A 13,871-nucleotide genomic window follows, 5' to 3' on the forward strand; every position below is an offset into this window, starting at 1 on the left:
TTAAAATCTCAGTTTACATATGTATATAAATAATATACATAAATATGCCTCAAGCTCTATGTAAACACTCATCTATTTAAATATAAACCACAGGACAAAGAAATTAAAAACTTCTTTCCTTTCTCCTTGGAGCATAATTTAAGTTCAATTTTAAAAGAGAAAGTTCTCACCAATTTTGTTTACTCAAAACTTTGCACCATTCACCATTGTTAGATGCAAAATATAAATATTGCTATCTGTTAACAGTGAAATATGTATATCTCATTTTTTCTCATTTCATGGTTGTAAAGTCCAAGATAAGTATGTTCATCTTTTCTGTTTCTATTGTCTTGCTTTCTCTTTATCTTAATAATCCAGAAGAACAGTCAGAAATTCACAAAAAGCAAACGATGATTCCCCCAAGTCTCACCACTGCCAATTTTTGTGGAGGCCAACTGTTTTTTGTTTTCCGCCCAAATATACATAGTTCTCTCTACTGCATTTGTCTACCAGGCCATCCATGAAATGCTCGGAGAGAATACACACATGGTTTAGAGTCACAGCCAGAAACGAAACGCTTCACAGCAGCACCAAGTTTTAGGTGGAGAGTGTGAAATTGTCATCATTATCATGAGAATGAAAACCAGTTGTAGAACAGACCTGGGGCACAGTAACCCAAGCAGAGGGCAATTTTTAGAAACCATTAGAGCACTGGAAGGGTATCTACAATTACTCTCTTCTTGCTCCCCACTTTCAGACATGATACAGAACAAAATATCCTTGCTCTTTACTCAAAATCTCCAGGAAAGAACCATGTCTTCTGGCTTTTAGTTTATCTAAAATCAGAGTAACTCTTTGGCTCTATCAACTTAGTTTTTGGAAATTGATGGTGTTTTATTTTCATCAGTCAGCTGTAGAGTCATAACACTACTGTAAGTGAAAACTCGACTCCCAGGTACGACCTGTATGCTTCTGCTTTACGGACTCAGTTACTACGTGGCTAAGAAAATACAAGTCAAACATGCAAACCAAAGCTCAAAATATTTCCTCTTCATTTTACTTCTCCTTTCGGGTTTTTTTTTTTTTTTTAATTTCCTCCACATGTTAACCATATTTTTAGTCACATAAGCTTCGGATCTTGGTGCTGTCATTAATTTTCCCCTTTATCTGCACCATCCCAAAATCTGTGGGCAAAATCCAAAAACGAGAGGCTCCTGTGATGTAGTAAGAATGGGCTGAATTGAGGAAAACACACACACACACATACACACACACGCCCTTAGGAAAGAAATAAAGGATATAAATACAAATGGTAGAAGACCTTAAAAGCCAAAGAGAGTTTTCATTTCATGCAGCAGAAAATGGAGTCAACAGTTTCACATACACACACCCCCTTAGGAAAGAAATAAAGGATATAAACACAAATGGCAGAAGACCTTAAAAGTCAAAGGCAGTTTTCATTTCATGAAGCAGAAAACGGAGTCAACGGTTTTATTAAGGGAGTGATATTATGGGACTAATATTTTTAAAATATTAGATCAATAGCAGGGTTTATATAACGGTGTCCTCAGTAGCTCAGTTGTGTCCTACTTTTTGCGATCCCAGGGACTGTAGCCCACCGGGCTCTTCTGTCCATGGAATTTTCAGGCAAGAATACTAGAGCAGGATGCCATTCCCTACTCCAGGGGATCTTTTCAACCCAGGGATCAGATGACAATAGAATCATTTCTTTAGATAATCAGTACATTCACACCAGAGGAGATGAGAACTCAGCCACTGCTAAGGGCAGCAGAGAAAGAGGAGATGAAATCCAAGATGAAAAACATCACAGGAAAAATGTGAACTTCATAATAAACTTAATACAAGTGAAGAATTAAAGATATATCTAAGTTTTTATACCTAGATAGTTACGTGAATGATGGCATTTATGCAACTGTCACAAAACCTAAGAAATGAGTTTAGTTTTAGATATGCTGTTTAACACAATATTTAAACAACTGTGCTACCAAAACTGTTCTGAACAAAGTTAAAAACTGCAGTCTTCTGCAAAATGGATGCTTCCCACACTTCTAAGAATAACTTCTCACCATTAAACTATATCCTCCTTGTGAAAACAGTCTCTTACTTCAGTTTCTGGACATAAATTTGCAGACTCATTCAATGTTGATTCAACACCCAGTGCTTTTTTGAACACTTACTGCCTCATTAAAACTGTAAAGTGCAATATACTTAAAATGTTGAATCAGCAAACACGTTTCCATTACTTGTTTCAAATTGGTGTATCAACCTGACTTAAGTCTACATACCTCTTGAATTGTCTTGAATAAAAAGTTTAAACCCAGAATAAAATTATTCCATGCCTCTCGTAATCCACTGTTTTTTAAACGTAATGGTGCTATTCAGATGTTGGTTTCAAATGAGGAATGTATAGGAAGGTTTCAACTGACAACAGACAGGAGCTTTCTGGTAACAAATTTGATTATACCTGAAGGTACTCATTGCCCTTTCAGGGCCCGAAAGGGGGTTCTTGTCTAACATTTGTGAATGAACTTTCCGAGGAGACACACATGCTGACAAAGCAAGAGACTTCACTGGGAAAAGGCGCCTGAGGAGCGGAGAGCCAGAGGGTACGGTGCCCCGAGGACTGCTCTGTCACGTGGCTCATGCTCTTGGGTTTTATGGTGATGGGGTCAGTTTCCGGGTCGTCTCTGGCCAATCACTCTGACTCAGGGGCCTTCCTAGTGGCGCCTGCATCTCTCGCCAAGGTGGATGCCAGCGAGGAGGATTCTGGGAGCTGACAGGCTATGTGACGTCACCTTTTGATCTTTCCCAAATTCTTCCAGTTGGGGGTGGCTTGAGAGTTCTGTGTTCCTTACCAGGACCTCCTGTCCTGTAACTCACAGGAACGGTTACTATGGTGCCTGGCCAGGGTCGGAGGTATCAGTCAGTGTGCTTCCCTTAATAGTTTCATTTCAGTCCGCCATATATAGCTGCCAGATTTAGTAATGAACTTAAAGAATTATGAAAATGTCAGTTGTAAGAGAAGTTCTGTAATGATCTTTAAGAAATTCCAGATTGTAGGGTCAGTAGTTACTCATCATTAAATTCTCTTTTTCATATGTGTACTGCATATGACATATCTTGGGCTTCCCAGGTGGTGCTAGTGGTAAAGAACCCGCCTGCCAATGCAGGTTAAGATGTAAGAGATGTGGGTTCTATCCCTGGGTTGGGAAGATCCCCTGGAGTAGGAAATGGCAACCCACTCCAGTATTCTTGCCTGGAGAATGCTATGGACAGAGGAGCCTGGTGGGCTACAGTCATAATGAGATGGACTTGACTGAAGCAACTTAGCTCACACGCACGCATGATATATCTTAAAGTTAATGTAAATCCTTCCAATCAAAAACTTTAATATATCAACTATATCTGTATACCTTTATTAACAACATTAATTACTGTTTTTATATTTCACATTTTGCAGGATAGTATAAAATGTCATGTATGAAACATTATAAAGCCTAACACTTCCAATTATATGACAGAGCTTGTTAATATACTATTTTGTTGTTGACAGTCCTTGCTCTCAAGGGCTGGAAACCAGCCAGTGAGGAAGAATTACCCACTTATTCTGATAAACAGAAAACTTCAGCACAGCTACAACATTTAACGTCTAAAAACTCAACTGATGAGAGAGACAAAAAAAAAAAAAGATAATAAAAGAAGAGTGAAAAGAAGAAGGATCTGAAATTGACTTTCCTTCTTCTAAAGCCTACAAAACCTACAGGCAACACCGGGCTTGCTTGTCAGTAAACCCATGAAGAACTCTTCAATCCAAGTGCTTAGTTATAAATAAATGTTTGCCTCCCAAACAGACTGTTTTGAAAATATCCATTTGAACAACCTTTGTATCCTTTCATTTTAATAACACAAATCTTGTGCAGAAATAAGTGATATTTTTTTTAAAAAATATCAAGAATAAAGAAAGTATTAAGATCTAAACTAAATGGTTTTGAAAGTATGGGTTCCTTGAAGCCTTAGGCGTTAATCCACACTCAGTAGCTGAACAGAAGCTTGTTTCCTCATAGCATGAAAAAGACATGAAAGCTTCATGAGATGGAAAGTCCAGGGAAGAAATAGCTTAAAGGGTGACTGATTGCAAATGTATAAAGCTTGTTTTGAAGTGAAATGTCTTAAGTGAGAGGTTTTTTATTCAGAAAAGAAAATTAATTTCTTTGCAAAATGTACACAATGTTTCTTATCTACTTTACACTTTTTTTTTCTACTTTACATTTTTATGTCTCTCATTTACCCTAATTTAATTTTAGCTACTGTTTAAAAAATGTTCTGGCTTTCTGTTTACAGCTACATAATTAGATTTGGATGCTCTTTTCTTGGTTTAGTGTTATTTGAATTTTGTGGTTTAACCTGACTTTTTCTCTTTATTCAACATGTGGGGCATCACTTCAATCATGCAGCAGCAGCAGCAATCTTGACTTTTAATAAAAGTGACGATAAAGGTGGCACCTCAAATAAATACAGAAAGGATAACAAACATTTTAAATTTGAAAAAAAAAAGTATCAAATTTGCATCCATGACTTTGACCCAGCATTCTCTCATTCTAAATTTTACACCATCAATTCATTCACATTCATAACAGTGTTATGTAGATAAATGATATATTGCAGGGTTGCTGGTAATAGCAAAGTAACCACAATACCTGTTGATAAGAACTTACCAAATACACTGTAGTACATTTACAAAATGGGGTAAGACAGCTTTCCACGTTCTTACTGAAAATATCTCCAGGCTATGTTTATGTGTGGAGAAATGCCTTGCTTTTATCATACACGTGTCTTTTGCAAGAGGAAGAAAGAAACTGAAGAATATTCTGCCACATGTTCTTGGAACTCCATAAAGAAACACTAGAACTGCAAAAAAGAACTTTAATAATAGGTTCTACCACAGGATTGATGGGTATGGTCTACCAAGATGAGGGTGGGAGAGATACTTCTCAATTCATGAATTATGGGGCACTAATATTCCTTACCTCCCTGGTAAGGAATATTAAAATATGATCAACAAGGGTTTAAAGCTTCATAGACATATTTTGACTGCTAAAAGAAAACTGATATGGGCAGCCAATGGAGGCTCCACAGTCACATTTGCATTTTAGAATGGTTGACTCTGGCAGTGGGGTGCAGAGTAGGTTGATGAGGAAATGCCTGAGGCATGGAGGTCTCTTAGTTGGCTTTACTTCTAACAATAGTTGACATTCAGTTCCCTATTTTCTTATGTTAAGCGCTCTCTCACTCAACCCTCACACCAATATTGTGTGGTAATGACCCCTATTATTTCCATATTACAGATGAAGCAACTGAGGCTCAAACAAACTGTCTACAATCTTAGAGGACCAAGGACAACAAGTTGCATGGGGGAGGGGAGAGAAAGAATAGGGGGAAAAAGGAAGAAGGGGAAGCCAGACATTTAAAGGGAAATGGAGACACTGTACTGTACATTTGAAAGTTGCTAAGAGAATAGATCTTAAAAACTCTCAACATAGGAAAAAATTTGCTTGTAACTATGTGCGGTGGTGTATGCTAACTAAACTAGTTTTGATAGTTCTTTGCAAACTATATACACATATCAAAATCATTGTTAAACTAATACAATCTTATATGTTGACTATTGTTGTTCAGTCGCCCTGCAGCATGCTAGGCTTCCAGGTCCCTCACCATCGCCCAGGGTTAGCCCAAGTTCGTGTCCATTGCATCGGTGATGCCATCTAGCCATCTCATCTCTGACACCTTCTCCTTCTGCCCTCAATCTTTCCCAGCATCAGGGACTTTTCCAGTGAGTCGGCTGTTTGCATCAGATGACCAAAATACTGGAGCTTCAGCTTCAGCATCAGTCCTTCCAACATGTATTCAGGGTTGATTTCCCTTATGATTGACTGGTTTGATCTCCTTGCTGTCCAAGGGGCTTTCAGGAGTCTTCTCCAGCGCCACAGTTCGAAGGCATTGATTCCTTGGCGCTCTGCCTTCTTTATGGTCCAGCTCTTACAACCATACATGACCCCTGGGAAGACCAGAGACTTGATTATACGGACCTCTGTCGGCAGAATAATGTCTTGGCTTTTCAACACACTGTCTAGGTTTGTCAGAGCTTTCCTACCGAGAAGCAATCATCTGATTTCATGGTTGTAGTCACTATCTGCAGTGATTTTGGATCCCAAGAAGAGGAAATCTGTCATTACTTCCACCTTTCCCCTCCTATTTGCCATGAAGTAATGGGGCCGGATGCCATGATCTTACCTTTTTTAATATTTAGTTTTAAACCAGATCTTTCACTCTTCTCCTTCACCCTCATCAAAGGGCTCTTTAGTTCCTCTTCGCTTCCTGCCATTAGAGTGGTATCATCTGCATATCTGCTGATGTTTCTCCCGCCTATGTCAATTGTTCCTCAATTAAAAGTATATATAGAGATAAAGGGGAAGAGCAGGAACTGGGATAGATTGGGAGTTTAAGATGGACAGGTACACACTGCTACATTTACAATGGATAACCAACAAGGACCTACTGTAGAGCACAGGGACCTCTACTCAATATTATGTAACAACTTAAATGGGAAAACAAATTGAAAAAGAATAGAACAGGTACATGTGTAACTGAATCACTTTGCTGTACATCTGAAACTAACAAAACATTGTGAATCAACTGTACTCTGATACAAACTAAAAAATTTAAATATGCAAAAAATAATAGAAGAGAATGGAGGAAAGGAATTCCCAGGAAGACAATCAGAAAGGGAACAGGAGTAACTGAAGAGCTAATATTCAGTAATTAAGACAGTAGGAGTATAAGGGATGATGAAGTAGAAGAGAAATCTTCTAAGGTGTCTATTTTAACTAGTCCTCTGGGGGAAAATAAAAGGCAATGTGTAGCCTGCATGAAAGAAATGACACTAACAATGAGACAGCAGGTCCACGGTGGTCTCTGCTATAATGTAAATGTTACAGGATTTGCTTATCTGTCTCCTCACTCTTTTCATATTTATCTTCCACTTAGGTTCTCATACATCAAAATAACATTTCTACTGTCAAAATGTATTTTTCCAACCAATAAGATACCTGGGAAAAGAGCGTACTTAACTAGTTTTCAAAAAAATAATGACAGCCCTGTAACCTCACAGTATCTGTCATATGTCACAACAGTAAAATCAAATCGAACATAGCAGGTTTATTTTAAAATCTCTGCTTCGATACAAGTCCTTATGAAAAATCCTTCAATCATTCCTCTAAAAATATAATAACACAAAAAGCTTCTAAGGAGCTTATTTTTACTAGAAGCTCTATCTCTGATACATCTTAGACACCTTGGACTTTACTGTAAATGCCATTTTAAGATGTACTGCTATAAAAAATCATACAGAAGCAGAGAGAATTCCCTCTGCAAAAGAGATTTCATTGGCATCTTGGCCTGGCAACCACTGATGATGTCTCTGAAATGTATTTGCCAGATAGCAGTCATAAATTATTCTTATTCAAAAGCATAAAATCAGAACAGGAATATAAGTCTGCATATTTGTATAAAATTAACAGCCTTCTAGATGTAAAGGACATAATGGATATGAGTTTGAGCAAACTCTGGGAGATAGTGTAGGGAAGCCTTCACTGTCAGGGAAGCCTGGCAAGCTGCAGTTCACAGGGTCACAAAGAGTTGGACATGACTTAGTGACTGAACAACAAGACATAAAGGAATAATCCAACTCTTTATCAGTGTAACTTATTCATAATAGTGTTAGCTCCTCAGTCATGTCTGACTCTTTGAGACCTCATGGACTGTAGCCCTCCAGGCTCCTCTGTCCATGGGATTCTCCAGGCAAGAATACTGGAATGGGTTGCCATTCCCTTCTCCAGGGGATCCTTCCAACCCAGGGATCGAACCCAGGTCTCCTGCACTGCAGGTAGATTCTTTACCATCTGAGCCATCAGGGAACCCCTATCCATATTAAGTGCTCAATAATTATCTGAGAGTATAGATCCTTAAATGCAAATCAGCTCAATAAATATTCACAGAACACTGACTATAAGCTATTGTACTAGGCACTGGCCAATGCAATAATGAATGGATCCTGGCTTGAAGGAACATGCAGTCCAGTGGGGGAGACCAGCATGCAAAGACTAATTCCAAATCATTGAAGAAAGCACCACAGTAGTGATGCTCTCAGTGTACTGAGACAAAGAGGAGCATTTGATGCAGCCTGAGAAGAAAGGCTGGAGGAAGAAAAGCTGGTCAGAGAGAGATGGAGTTAAGCAGGCAACATCAGCGGCAGGAAGCAAGTCTTTTACAAAATCAAACTGAAATCATCTGACGAATCACTTTATCTGTGATTACTTGAATAGGATTTAAATAATACTTCTTTCTTGTATGTTAATGTGTATATTCTTTTGTCTGTATGGCAATTTTGATGAATTAATTTAAGATATATGAAATTGGTCCCTCATTCACACAATCATTAACTAGCTAAGTGATACTGGACAGCTTTCTGAACCACTTGAGGTTACTTATTCTCTCCTATAAGATGAAGCTGAACTAAGTAACTTTAGTTCTTTAGTCACTTAAGAGTCTTTTAAAACAAAAAACATCATGATTTATTGTGGATATTTTAACATGTGACTACACAGGCTGTATCTCTACCATTTATTGTTCAAGGTTAAGAATGATTAAGAATATTGATGTGATAATTTTTATAAAATAACATCTATAATAATTATAAAAATTTCAAATAGTATAAAAGTGCACAGAAGACAGAAAGTCTTCTAGCTATCAGGAATAACTAATTAAATGACCAAGATTTTATATACATTCTTTCAATGAAGTCAGAGATAATTTTACAAAATGAGATGTTTAATAAAACTATATCTAATTTAATAATAGCAAAATATTCATTTTACTTTTCTGTCTTAACTATATATATTTTGTTGTTCTTCAGTTGCTAAGTCATATATTTAGCACGTTGTATTTCATTAGTCATATTTTTACATATCAAATTGTATGGCATTTAATTTGCACTTTGGTAATAACTGAATAAATTATCTACAGATAAATGTACTAATACTATTTAAATTCTCTTACCATAGATTCTCTATTCCTGAGTTAATTATTCCCATGCAGTTTTCAGTGGGCCTGATTTTATTGCCAAGTTCTTTGTTCTAAGAAAGATTTGTAAGTGTAGTTCCTTGAATTCTTACATACTTGAATATTGTCACATGTCCTCTTTATATTCATTGACTATTTGGCTGGATTGAATTTCATGGTAAATGCCTGATTCTGTGAGACTTACAGACATTGTGTAATTATGTAGCTATTGCATCTGGCACTGGTCCTTTTCTATGACATCTCCATTTATTGTTTGGCAGGATTTTGTACTTCATTATTATTTTTCAAGAATTCTTTCTAGGTGTTATATAATTCCTAAGACATTTCTTTTTTTTTTTTTAATTAGTTTATTTATCTATTTTTTAACTTTACATTTCATGTTTAAAAATATAAGTCCGTACCACTGACATTTGGGTAATAATTTGGCCAAGTACTAATACAATATTTTTTGGATAACATTTCCTATCACTCAGAACTTTGTAGGTATTGATATACTATATTCTAGAATCCAAAATTCCATAAGAAAATTTTAGACTCATCTGAGTGATCCCATTGTAACTTGTTTTCTTTTCTGGATGGAAATCTGAAGAACTCAAGATATTTACTTCTTAGTATAGTCTAAGAGTAAAGACACTAATAATAAAACACAGAGGTAACATCTTTAAAATCAAGAACATGATTAGAATGTCCACTGTCATGTATGTTACATATAACTCCTAGGAAGTTCATTAATCAAGAAAAAAATATAAAAGTGTTAAGAAAACATTAAGGAAATAGAAGTGATCATTATTTATAGTTTATAGAAATTATATTGCCTGCATTAAAAAAACAGGTCATAATCATCATAATTTTTAAAATTAAAATTATAATTTTAGTAAGTCAGTCAACCACAAGATCAATATACAGTAATTAAATGCTTTTCCATTCACTAACAACGGTGTAGAAAAAACAAGAGGAAAATATAAGCTCTACAGTGGCATTGAAAATATAAAACGAGCATAACCTTAAGAAAGAAAAGTGATTAAGAGTAATAAGGAGCAAATATCCAACTTATGGGGGTTTCCCAGGTGGTTCACACAGTAAAGAATCCACCTGGAATGTGTGAGATCTGTGTTCGATCCCTGCGATGGGAAGATCCCCTGGAGAAGGGAATGGCAACCCACTCCAGTATATTCTTGCCTGGAGAATCCCCATGGACAGAGGAGCCTGGAGGGCCACAGTCCATGGGGTTGCAAAGAGTCGGACCCAACTGAGTGACTAAGCACAACACACGTGGTTCAGTGGGAAAGAATCTTCCTGGCAATGCAGGAGATGCAGGAGACTCAGGGTGGATTCCTGGATCAAGAAGATCCCCTTATGAAGGAAATGGCAACCCACTTCAGCATTCTTGCCTGGAAAATCCCACAGACAGGAGCTGACCAGCTACACTCCATGGAGTCACAAAAAGTCAGACACAATTGAGCACACACATACACACCTAACTTTGGGGGAAGGCATTAGAGTGTTAAGGAAACGGGAGATGTGAGCAATATGATGATTCACACTGATTCTCTTCACACTAATCTTAAAAATTGCAAAAAAAAAAAAAGACTTTAAGAGAAGAAAAATTTAATTTTATTCGGTTCACATCAGAGCATTTCATCATTCTAGTTCCTGCTCCCTCTCAAACTTGGGGAAACTAAATATTATTGCTTATAAGTTATGGGAGTTTCTCTGTCTCTAATAGGAATCAGAATGAATCCAGACTTTATTAGAATTTATTGTTTTAATAGGATTAGTGAAAGTGAAGTCACTCAGTCATGTCCGACTCTTTGCAACCCCATGGACTGTAGCCTACCAGGCTCCTTTGTCCATGGAATTTTCCAGGCAAGGGTACTGGAGTGGGTTGCCATTTCCTTCTCCAGGGGATCTTCCTGACCCAAGGATCAGACCTGGGTCTCTTGCATTGCAGGCCGATGCTTTACCATCTGAGCCACCAGGGAAGCCCTAATGCACCAGAGATTAGTTGGCTACTTGAGGTAAAATTCAAGGCATTCAATTAAAAATTTTCAGCATGTGGGCAAGGTATGGCCAAGAATCACCGTTAGGCTAAATTAGAGCCTGAACTGAAGCACATAGAAAGAACAAGGACTGTGGCTGGGAAAAAGAGAGAAGAATGTAGCTACTAAAGCAAACCAGTAGCGGAGGCCAAATACAACAGATGTTTCAGAGGCGGAGGGAAGAACCATAAACACAGATTGGCATGAGAGAGGGCAGAGTTCAAAACTCCTTAGCACCTGGTGAGAATATCAGATTGCATTCATGTATCGGCAATTTTACATCACGTGTATCTAAATCCCCATATGTCTTGGCTCTCAGAGCAATCGCTTTATGTAGACGATAATTAGAGCATGGCTTTCCCAAGCTGTGGACTGAACAGAGAACACACTCACATATTCAAACTCTCACAAGGTTCACTTTGAATACATTTTACATTAATTTCATCAAAATTTAAAAATAATTTTGTCCAATCCTTATTTATTAGGATGAAAAAGTAGATGTTTGTCTGTTTAAACATCATTCATCTAATGAGATCATCTAAACGATTCTACCTTTAATTTCATATATGAGAAAAGGGGGACAAAATAACTACCCTAAAATCATCATTACTTTGTAATTAAATATTTAGAATTAGAATTTAATTCTGCTGGTCTTGAGCTAGTATTATCCCCTTATTCCGTATACCTTCACATTAAAAAGTGAGACAGTAATACAGTGCTTCATACAGGGTACCTTGTTGACTGGCTAATTTAATTTTTATTATATATAAAATTCACACATAGATGAACATTTAATAACAATCATGAAGAAAAATTTTCATATCTAAAACATATACAATTTTGTTGTTGTTCAGTTGCTCAGTCATGTTCTACTCTTTGTGACCCTATGGACTGCAGCATGCCAGGCTTTCCTGTCCTTCACCATCTCCCAGAGCCTGCCCAAACTCATGTCCATCGAGTTGGCGATGCCAAACAACCATCTTGTGCTCTGTCGTCCCCTTCTCCTCTTGCCTTCAATCTTTCCCAGCATCAGGATCTTTTCTAATGAGTCAGCTCTTCACATTAGGTGGATGAAGTATTGGAGTGTCAGCTTCAGCATCAGTCCTTCCAGTGAATAGTCAGGGTTGATTTCCTTTAGGATTGACTGGTTGGATCTCCTTGCAGTCCAAGGGACTCTCAAGAGTTTTCTCCAACACCACAGTTCAAAAGCATCAATTCTTCAGCACTCAGCCTTCTTTATGGTCCAACTCTTAATATCCACACATGACTACTGGAAAAACAGCCATCTTGCACTTACATCATGTACAATAGTATATAGAAGTAATATAGGCTATATAGGTTTCCTGGGTGGCTTAGCAAAAAAGAATTTGCTTTGCAGGAGATGCAGATTTGATCCCTGGGTCAGGAAGATCCCCAGGTCAGGAAGATCCCCTGGAGAAGGGAATGGCTACCCATGCCAGTATTCTTGCCTGGAGAATTTCATGGACAGAGGAGCCTGGCAGGCTACCATCCATGTGGTCACAAAGTCAGACACAGCTGAGTGATTAACACTTTCACTTTTTTTTTCACCTGTGAATTCATATATAGGATTAAGTATCTTATTTTCTATGTTACAGAGAGATATAATTCTGGAGAACAGAGAGAGATATAGCATAGCCAGAGACCTGGGTTAAACATGCTACTAACAGCAGCAGAACTTGCAAACTAGTTCTTACTGTCTTACTCAGTGTCTCTTCAGTTTTGCTAAATTCAGGTTCAAGACAAGGATGAGTCATCTCACCAGAAGACAAATGCTCTGGCATGGACAATGATGCCTAGAAGTAAACCGAAGGCATAAACATTGGAAAGGAAGAAGACAATTGTCTGTATTTTCAGATAACATAATTTTATATTTTAAAGTGCTAAGAGATGTCTAAAGAACAATAAGAACTAACAAAATAACTATATTGAAAACAGGAATTCTACTGAAGATCTGAAATAACAATGACTGCTTTTCTGTATACTAGTAACTGACAATGGGAAAATAAAGTTTAAAAGGTAAAGCAATATAAAATACTTAGAAAAACACATACCAAGAACTAAGAAAGACTTCTATACTGAAAACTACACAACTCTTGAGAGTATTAAAGAAGCTGCATACAAAGGGACATTGTCAACAAAAGTCCGTATGGTCAAAGCTATGGTTTTTCCAGTGTTCATGTATAGATGTGAGAGTTGGACCATAAAGAAGGCTGAGCGCCGAAGAATTGATGCTTTTGAACTGTGGTGTTGGAGAAGACTCTTGAGAGTCCCTTGGACTGCAAGGAGATCAAACGTGTCAATCCTAAAGGAAATCAACTCTGAATATTCATTGGAAGGACCGATGCTGAATCTGAAGCTCCAATACTTTGGCCACCTGATGTGAAGAGCTGATTCATTAGAAAAACCCTGATGCTGGGAAAGCTTGAAGGCAGGAGGAGAAGGGGCTATAGTTAAGTATTTAACAACTAAATCTGGTGTACAGTTGCAGTTTTCCAATTCTGTTCATTTTCAAATCTGTTGTTCGGTCGCTGACTCATGTCTGACTAATTGTGACCCCATGGACTGCAGCACGCCAGGCTTCCCTGTCCTTCACTGTCTCCTGGAGTTTGCTCAAACTCATGTTCATTGAGTTGGTGATGCCATCCAACCATCTCATCCTCTGTGGTCTCCTAA

General features: G+C 37.6%; 1 protein-coding gene across 14 annotated transcripts in view; it reads right to left on the reverse strand.

Annotated features, from left to right (window-relative positions):
• DOK6 (docking protein 6) overlaps window positions 1–13,871 on the reverse strand; it is a 364,846-nt gene that overhangs the window by 259,631 nt on the left and 91,344 nt on the right. Inside the window, exon 1 of one of the 14 annotated variants that reach the window (XM_081562697.1) lies at window positions 4,716–4,858. The exons of 12 other annotated variants lie outside the window; for them this stretch is intronic. The gene's annotated coding sequence lies outside the window, so the exon portion shown is untranslated. Of the gene's footprint in view, window positions 1–2,285; window positions 2,776–4,715; window positions 4,859–13,871 lie in introns of those variants that run through there. One more of the 14 variants, XM_081562695.1, reaches the window with a different exon arrangement.

Source organism: Giraffa tippelskirchi, chromosome 14, assembly GCF_054371585.1.
Source record: "Giraffa tippelskirchi isolate mGirTip1 chromosome 14, T2T-mGirTip1v1.2.pri, whole genome shotgun sequence".
Classification (NCBI taxonomy): Eukaryota; Metazoa; Chordata; class Mammalia; order Artiodactyla; family Giraffidae; genus Giraffa; species Giraffa tippelskirchi.